The sequence below is a fragment of the Eleutherodactylus coqui genome, chromosome 4, assembly GCF_035609145.1.
Source record: "Eleutherodactylus coqui strain aEleCoq1 chromosome 4, aEleCoq1.hap1, whole genome shotgun sequence".
Lineage (NCBI taxonomy): Eukaryota > Metazoa > Chordata > Amphibia > Anura > Eleutherodactylidae > Eleutherodactylus > Eleutherodactylus coqui.
Window position 1 is genome coordinate 238,128,843 of NC_089840.1, and position 9,037 is coordinate 238,137,879.

The window sequence follows — 9,037 nt, forward strand, 5'->3', positions numbered from 1 at the left end:
CGGTATTCATGCCGGCTGATATACGGCATCCCTCTCTGCAGGGTGAGGAGGCTGGAAGAGCCAGGAGCAGTGCACTGAGCTTCCGCCCCCTCTCTGCCTCCTCTCCACCCCTCGGCACTATTTGCAATGGGAGGGGCGGGCAGGGCTAAGTCCCAGAACTTAGCTATGCCCCGCCTCCTCTCATTGCAAATAGTGCCGAGGGGCGGAGAGGAGGCGGAGAGGGGGCAGAGCTCAGTGCACTGCTCCTGGCTTTTCCAGCCTCCTCCCCCGGCAGAAAGGGACACCGTATATTGGCCGGCGTGAATACCCGGCCGATATACGTTCATCTGAATAAGCCCTTAGACTGCCTTCCCACGAGCGTACATATGCAGCTATTTACCTGCAGAAATACACCTGCCATAAGAAAGAATGCATTGGATGTAATTCATTTAGCTGGCTCGATGTATTTTCGCAGGTAAATAGTTGCGTATATACACTTGTGTGAAGGCAGTCTAAACGTGTTTCAGTTCATTAATATTTCTGGGATGCCTTAAGTGCACAGCTCTCTTCTGATCATGCAACAGCACCTCGATAGGATTAAAATCAGAACTTGACCATCCCAAAACACAAATCTTCTTTTTAACTATTCTTCAGTTCATTCACTTATGAGCTTTGGAACAATGGGTGAGGAGGGGTGTTGTGTCTCCTTAAGGAGAGCACCAAAAAAGTGTGTGGAGACACCTATGGCCTGAGTGGGTTGGGGGATGGTATAGTCTCTCCTTAAGGAGAGCACCTTAAGGGTCTGTGGGGACACCTAAAAAGTGAGTAAGGAGACTTATAAGGCCATGCTAGCTCCTCTGGGTAATTTATGCAAATAAGGAAGATGGAAAAATACTTCTGCAGCACCACCTATTGGATGGCAGCAATCCTTCAAATCAAAGTGATTTTATAACAAGTCTTAACAATGATTGGGAATAAGAAACCAAGACAAAAAACCATACACAGACAGCTGTTTCGGGCTGTGATTGCTCCTCATCAGTGTGCAGCAGGCTTATTGTCATTTTGCATCACCCAACTTCCCTTCAGCTTGATATCATGGATGGCTGCCTTTATATTCGCCTGCAAAATGCTTTGATCCACCTTAGAATTCATTGCCATTCAAGTCATTCAGGCCCCGAGACAGCAAAGCAGCCCCAATCTATGATGCTCTCTCCATTTTTATTGCAACTCTATTTGCATTATTGGTATTAGGCTCCTGGGCATAAATTTGATGGTAGTAGCAGTATCATTTAATGTGTAGTTACTGGTATCAAACAACAATCTAATGTGTGTGTATGCGGATAGGCAGTATCTGCGCTGGTTAGGAAGGATCACCATGTTGGACTGTGAGATGCCTGATGATTTGCTCATCTGAGAGATAAGTAGAGACAGATGTGTCTGGCAATGGCTTATCTTCATTTTCCAATAGCAATAAAAATGCAGCATTGAATTTTTTTCTAGTAGGCAGAACAAGCAGATGAGGTATCAGAGCGACATAGGAGGAGATCAGAGCCATGAGCCTTAGTAATAAAAACTGCATAATAGCATCCTAAAACTTTTATATTGTTGGCGATACACTTCAAAGAGGGTCTGGGAGCTTAATATGCTGCCCTATGTGAAGACATCATATTGCAGCTACTAGGCTGCACTCTGAGTAGCAGAAATGGCACAAAATGCCTTTCGTCATATCAATACATCAGTGAAATTATAGCAGACAGTGACTTCACTAGGCACAATTAGCTGTAAATGTGAAGTTGGGTTGACTTTCTAAGACAACCCCCTTTTTTTTTTTTTTTACAATGGAGCTCTACTTTTAGAACCGTTTTAACTTACTGTATGTACTAGGAATTACATTTTAGGTAAATCCCTGATATGCATCTATCACCCAGAGATCATTAGTTGGATATTCAGATATTCCCTAGCTGCTCTGCCAGTATATCATCGAAATACGAGTACCATTAATGATCATAGGATTCAATAAATGGGCAGTGCATTGCAAAACACCCCCTCTCCAGTTACATAATCAGGAATATAACTATAGTGGGTGCAGAAGATACAGTCGGTATTAGTGTATCTTGACGCCACCAGAACTAGGTGTTTGACAGGACTTCCTTGTAGGAACGCCCCTGTTAAATCCCTAGCTCTCGATTGGTGGAGCATGTAAAGGTGCTGGAAGATTCTATGGGCGTCAGGGAAAGTCGGGTGTGCTGTGCGGTGCATGTGGCGGCCGTTACTCACTGGCCCCTACCGCTGTGTGCTGCCAGGATCAGTCATTTACTGCTCCCCCAGAGCTGTATGCCCTCTGTGCTGTGCTCCACCTGCGTAACTGTGGCGGCGGTCACACTTTTTTTCTGCCCTGCATGCTCTCTGCGGATGGCTGTGCTGGATCCCTGCTGTCCTCTGCGTGCGCCAGCTGTCACTGTGAGTCCCACGGCGCTCTGCCTTCCGTCCTGCAGACCCGGCAGGGAAGAAGCTTCCTGTGTTCTCCCTGCTGATGTCCCCCACCCCTGGCTACGTTACATAGGGTGCCTGCGGGGAAGGAGACGCCACAGTGGTGTCCATGGTCAGGCCCCCCCCCCTCAGCACAGTATGATACGCCAGTGGGGAACGAGCTTGACGGCCCTGTGGTGCTGCCGCCAGTGAGCTAGGTTAGCGCCGCAGTGGTGCTGGGGTTGGGAAACTGCACCGGTGGGCGCTGTATCATTTCTCAATATATCCTTAGTGGGCTGCAAGGACCTGCAGCCCATCCAGCTAAATGACCAATCTCGTACAGGGGGCGTCACCCCCCTGTCAATCCTGACTCCACCAGGACTTCCTGGTGGCGTCAAGATACACTAATACCGATACAGTCGTACCTAGGCTCTCAAGCTTTAGAGGGCCCATAAGGTCTTACTTCCCCATATAAGGAGACCAGTAGTATGAATTACACATTATAGTTTGGGGCCCTGTTGCAAATTTTGCATTACATCTTCAAGCTATGCACCTGTGCGTAATACAAGTGTCATGCTGTCATGCTGAATTGATATGGGTGGTAGATTTATGTATAACAGAAAATTACCATACAATACCATAATGTTTTAAAATTGGCTACAATGTTAGCGCATTACTTACCAACTACTCCATAACTCCTGAGATTTCACTAGGGCAAATACTGTCAATAGGCTCAGTGTCTTATAAGAGTGTAGAGCAATCTGGCTTGGACTCGCCTACAGGTTTCGTACGTTATCCTGCGGCACATTTGGTCACAAATATTACAACTAACCCTCCATATCCTGCACACTTGCAGGCTGCCTTGAGAATTAGCAGTTGGTGTCCCAGCAGGTCCCATTAATGCTCAATCAGTAATAAATCTGCCAACTGGGCAGGCCAACCTGTTGGAAGCATTCCTGTGACCCCCTTGCGCGTGCGGCTGCGCATTATCCTGCTGCCTCTTGGAAGCCGCCATGAGAGGAACACATGTGGCTGCGGGATGTCCTGAACATATCGCTGAGCTGTTAGGGCTCATTCACACGACTGTGATTTGGCAGAAGATCCACACCAAAATCTGCATTAAAATATGTTCAGACACAACTATGATAGTACTGCAAAGCGTATTCATGCAAACAGCATTGTATTTTCAGCCTTACGCCTTATTCACACAAGCGTTTTCTCGCAGCAATTAGCTGCATTAAAACGGCGCCGGAAAATCTCGACCGTGTAAAGCATTGGATTTCAATGCATTTATTTATATGGGCGATTTTTAGCTGTGAGAAAAAAATCGTGACTAAAAATTGGCAAATCGACCACAATTTTCTTGACCTATCTTTTAATGAAAATCTTAGGGAGCTCCCATAGATTCCAATGGGAGCTGTAAAAAGGAGGGGATGGAGTTTACCTGCTTCGGCGCTCAGAAAAGAAGACAGCTGGCTCTATTTAGCTATTTAAGCTAATAGATCTATTTTGCCAACCGCCGCTGCAGCGTCCTTTTCACTTGATGCGACTGTGCGAAAATGCTAACTCAACAGCAATGCAGCGTTGGTGCAATTTTTTTTTGACGCAATGCGACCTGCGTGAAAACGCATTGCTCATGTGAAAGAGGCCTTATGCTGCAGATTATTGGTCTTTGTTTCAGCAGGTTTCTAATGGCTAAGACAGATTCCATCCAGTCTCAACCAGAAGTGCCTTGATAGGACCCCTGATTGGAGCAAAACACTAGTTCTGAAAGAAGCCTTAGGCGGGTATCACACAACCGAGAATCTCAGATTTGTGCATTGCGAGACAAATCTCGCACGAATATGAACCCCATTCTTTTGACTAGAGGAATATACATGAGCAAAGTTTTCCAGCACCGCACTGTGCGAAAAAAGCGCTGTATGTTTTATCTTTCCACGTTCTTCCTATAGCATTGCCCATTCATTTTATTGGGACCTTTAATACATTGCATGGCTCTCGCGTGCCGTGTGATGTGCATGCCAGCGCGATGCTAAGTATGCAATTGACATCAATGGAAAACACTTCTGATCCTCTATCGTGCGTGAAACTCGCGCAAGAGGTTCGGAACAAATGCGATGCGTTTTTGCCTGAAAAACACCTTGTATACACAGGTAAATCGTACATTCTCAAGCATGATATTAGGCTGAGTTTCACAGCCCAATATCACGCTCTCCTGTGTTTAGGTAGCCTTAGATGTGAACATAGCATTATACAGTATATATAAACTCCATACACCCTCGGAGTAGAGTCAAAAAATTTACTGGAGACTTGGAGACATATAGGGGCTTGTGTATGCATATAAATAGTGTCAGAACACTGGGCATATACTATTTGTATTAAAGTATTACATTTTGCAATCTGTTACTGACAGCTATCATGTTGTCTCTGCTCAAGGTCAAGTTGTGAGAAATATGTGAAATTCTTTGCAACTTGTAAAAAAATCTGTCGTAGATGCTTCCATTTTTGCAGAACCTACAATAGAAACAAGGAGGTCATAAACATGATACTTTAGAGAGGGACATAGCTAGAGAAGCGGTGGCACTTGTGCCCTGGGTGCTTTGTACTACAAGGGTTTCGGCAGGTTTCTGTTCATTCTTGGCATTTTGCTCTCTTTTGGAGACAGTCCTGGCAGTTTCTGGACTTGCTTGGGAACCCTGAAGTCTTCTTCTCAGCAATTGAGCTGCTCTCTCCTTAAAGTTCTTGATGATCTGATAAATGGTTGACTTAGGGGCGATCTTACAAGCAGCAATGTTCTTGCCAGTAAAGCCCTTTTGATACAAAGCGATAATGATTACTTGTGTTTTCTTGGAGGTGACCACGGTTAACAGTAAAAGACAATGATCCCCCCTTTAAAGCAACCAGCCTGCTCTTATAGTTCAACCAACATGTCAGAGCAATATCAGCTGCCTTCTTCTCTTTAATACTTTCTCCTGAGATAACGAGAATATCACAATATCAAATGATGTTAGCAATTCATTTATGGCAAGACTAAGGCTTGGTTCACACGGGACAGATTTACCGTGGAAATTTCGTGTGGAATTTCTGTGCGGCAAATCCGCCCTCGGCTCCTAATCCCGGGATTAACCAGCCATGTGGACGAGATTTCATCCACACGGTGCGGCCAATCCATCGTGGCAAAGCGGAATCGGCAATGCGGTGCGGAATTGACAGCCGCAGCATGTCAATTCTTTTTTTTTTTTCGTTGTGGCTTCACTTCTCTCTATGGGGAGAGAAAGCCGCAACGCAATGCCGGTGGTCGAACCACTCCAAAACCCGCGTCGAAATGCCACGGGTTTTGAAGCTGCAGCTCTCCCGCGGAAATCTCACGGCTTTTCAGTGCGGCCAAGCCGCAAGATTTACGTCCTGTGGGTAACCAGCCTGAAATTCAGTAGAAGGGGGTGAATTTTCCTTCAATGGAAGTCTTCAAACAAAGGCTGGACAGACATCTGTCTGGGATGATTTAGTGATCCTGCACTGATCCGGGGGTTGGACCTGATGACCCTGGAGGTCCCTTCCAACTCTACCATTCTATGATTCTATGATAATAGGGGTTTTGTGATTAATGCCCATTTAGACGGGACAAGCTGTTGGGCAAATGATGCAGACAGACCATCCCAGTGATGCTCCTTCTATGCTGTTACACAGGAGCGAGTATCGCTAGCATCGCTGAAAGCGCTGCCGGCATGGAGGCAGAGCGGACCAGAGATCCCTCACCCCCCAGCCCACCTCTATTCACTTTAAACAGATAATCGTTCAGAAGTGAACGACTGCTGTTTACACTGAACGGCTGGTCATCCAGTTTTCTGCATGTAGAAACTGAAGAACTCTCGTTCAGTCGCTGCATGCATTTGCCATATATGTGATCACTGTTTATAATAATCTAGCCTTAAAGGGGTTGTCCCACGAAACAAAGTGGGGTTCAGCACTTCTGTATGGCCATATTAATGCACTTTGTAATGTACATTGTGCATTAAATATGAGCCATACAGAAGTTATTCACTTACCTGCTCCGTTGCTAGCGTCCCCGTCTCCATGGTGCTGTCTAATCTTCAGCGTCTAATCGCCCGATTAGACGCGCTTGCGCAGTCTGGTCTTCTTTCTTCTGAATGGGGCCGCTCGTGCCGGAGAGCGGCTCCTCGTAGCTCCGCCCCGTCACGTGTGCCGATTCCAGCCAATCAGGAGGCTGGAATTGGCAATGGACCGCACAGAAGACCTGCGGTCCACCGAGGGTGAAGATCCCGGCGGCCATCTTCGCAAGGTAAGTAAGAAGTCACCGGAGCGCAGGATTCAGGTAAGCACTATCCGTTTTTTTTTTTTTTTAAACCCCTGCATCGGGTTTGTCTCGCGCCGAACAGGGGGGGCTATTGAAAAAAAAAAAAAACGTTTCGGCGCGGGACAACCCCTTTAATGCAAATTGCAACTATAATAAATACTGGAGCAGAAAACGTTCTGAAAACCAAAGTTTGTGTCAATCTCAAAACTTTTGGCCACGACTATATATGACCTCGTAATGACTTTACACCTATCAGCAGGGGAATAACTGTAGGGAATGCAGAAGTAGCAGTGAAGCCTGGTCCCCCGACTCCCTCCTCCATATAAAATACTACTATTATAAATGGCACATACTGTACTGTGGAAGGGGGTGTTTGCAAATGTTGCATTGCAGCCCAGGAGATTCAAGTTACACCTTTACCATTAGTATCTGCAAGAGGTACAATAAGAACTCGATCAATGCACTTCTTGTTGGACTTATGGATTTAAGATCCCTCCGGTATTTCTTTGTACAAGCAGCAGTGCAGAGAAACCCCAGCACTGAGAGATCTGAACAGTGGTCTGTGGATAGGGGGATGGGTCGGGGAGGAATCACATTTCAGTTTGACATCACTACTTCTCATTCAAACAGAAGACAGTATAAAGGGTATTTGGTAAAGCAGAGTTGCACATTGCAGAGGTTGTAACCCCTTAACACATCAGTGATAAAGCAAAGCACTGCTGACTGGTTCCCAGCACCTTCCAACACACAGTGCACTGCCAAGGAAGCACCCACATCCAAGTGCCAGCTGTGCCTTCCAGGAGAGGCTGTGCAGCAGGTAAGGGGCGCTCTGCACTTAATAGTTATCACCCAGCTGCCTCTGTTGTATCATTTCTACATGAAATTGCATTTTAGTATTTAATTTGTCTTTTAGCTTCTTTGCAATCAATGAATAGTAAATGCATCTTTTATAATCTTACATGCTCATATAAAGTAGGCTTTGCAGTGAAATTTACAGTATTTGAAACATAATGAGAAATATTATTATTAATTGTATCCATTTCTGATTGTTTGTAAACACAGTATAGATACCTTATGTTGTGTTTTCTTGGGCTGCTTTCACATCTGCAGTGGGGGTTCCATTCTCCTGCTTTATTCTGTGAGCAGGAAAGGGGAATCCCTGGCCGAATGGGTTCCGTCTTATTATGGAACCCAACAGCGCCAAACGGACCCTATTGACTACAATAGGGGCCATTTGGTTCCCTCTTAGCTGGCCATCATTTCGCTGGAAGAAAAATCACTGCGTTCAACGCTATTCCTTCCGGTATTTTGTGCCAGATCTGCGACGGAACCTTCGTCTGGAGGTTCCAATGCAGATTTGAAGGCAGACTTACTTTACTGACGTTATGTTATATGTCATGCATGAGGAAATTCACCATTTTTCCTATGCACACCACTGTATTGGCTTTGAGTTTGTTGCTGGAGCTATTTGACATTTCTCATCAGGATATGTAGAAGTGCAAAAGAGCAGGAATAAAATATGAATACAGAGTGAAATGATAACCTCGACAACTCTGCTAGATCTATTTGTATCTATATGTAGTCAAACTTTGTAATATATTGTATGTTGAAGTCCAGCCCACTCCTAGATCCATGGTTAAAGCGAATGAGGGAAAAAGGAGAATACATGATTTTTACTTATGCACATACTGGGAAATTGACATGATTATCATATAGTCTGTGCTGTGTTAGGATAAGTCACACTTTTTCCCTATGTGTTGTATCCAAACTTCCCCAAAAATTGCATCAAAAACTGCCTATGTGATATGTCAGTTACAACACTGACTATTTACTAACTCCCTCCTCCCTTTCCCTACTATTAAAGGGTCGTTTTTCATCTGTGGTCAGAGTTCCGCTTACCTGCTCTGTTCATGGAGCAGGATGGGGGAATCCCCATGACCGAATAGCTTTGTGTTAGGACGGAACCGAACATTGACGAACAGACCCCATTGACTATAATGGGGTCCATTCTGTGCCCGCTCAGCTGTCCAGCTTTTAGCCAGATGAAAAATTGCTTCATGGAGGTTCCAATGCAGATATGAAACCGCCCTAAGATTATCTCTTGGGGAACACATATCAGGCAGTATGTTACAAACATTGTACTTTTTTAGTTCTCCTTGATTAAAAGTTATGGATGTTTTTGCTTTTCAGGTGAGATCAGCTTTCCCTTTGTATTCTTTTGGCTGGAGAATGGACAAATGCATCAGTTCATCTCTAAAAGTTAGCTATCCTTCA

General features: G+C 45.1%; 1 protein-coding gene across 1 annotated transcript in view; it reads left to right on the forward strand.

Annotated features, from left to right (window-relative positions):
- Nucleotides 1–7,395: 7,395 nt before the first annotated feature.
- Nucleotides 7,396–9,037, forward strand: part of KAZALD1 (Kazal type serine peptidase inhibitor domain 1) — a 42,679-nt gene continuing 41,037 nt past the window's right edge. Inside the window, exon 1 of the mRNA XM_066600939.1 lies at nucleotides 7,396–7,580. The gene's annotated coding sequence lies outside the window, so the exon portion shown is untranslated. The remainder of the gene's footprint in view (nucleotides 7,581–9,037) is intronic.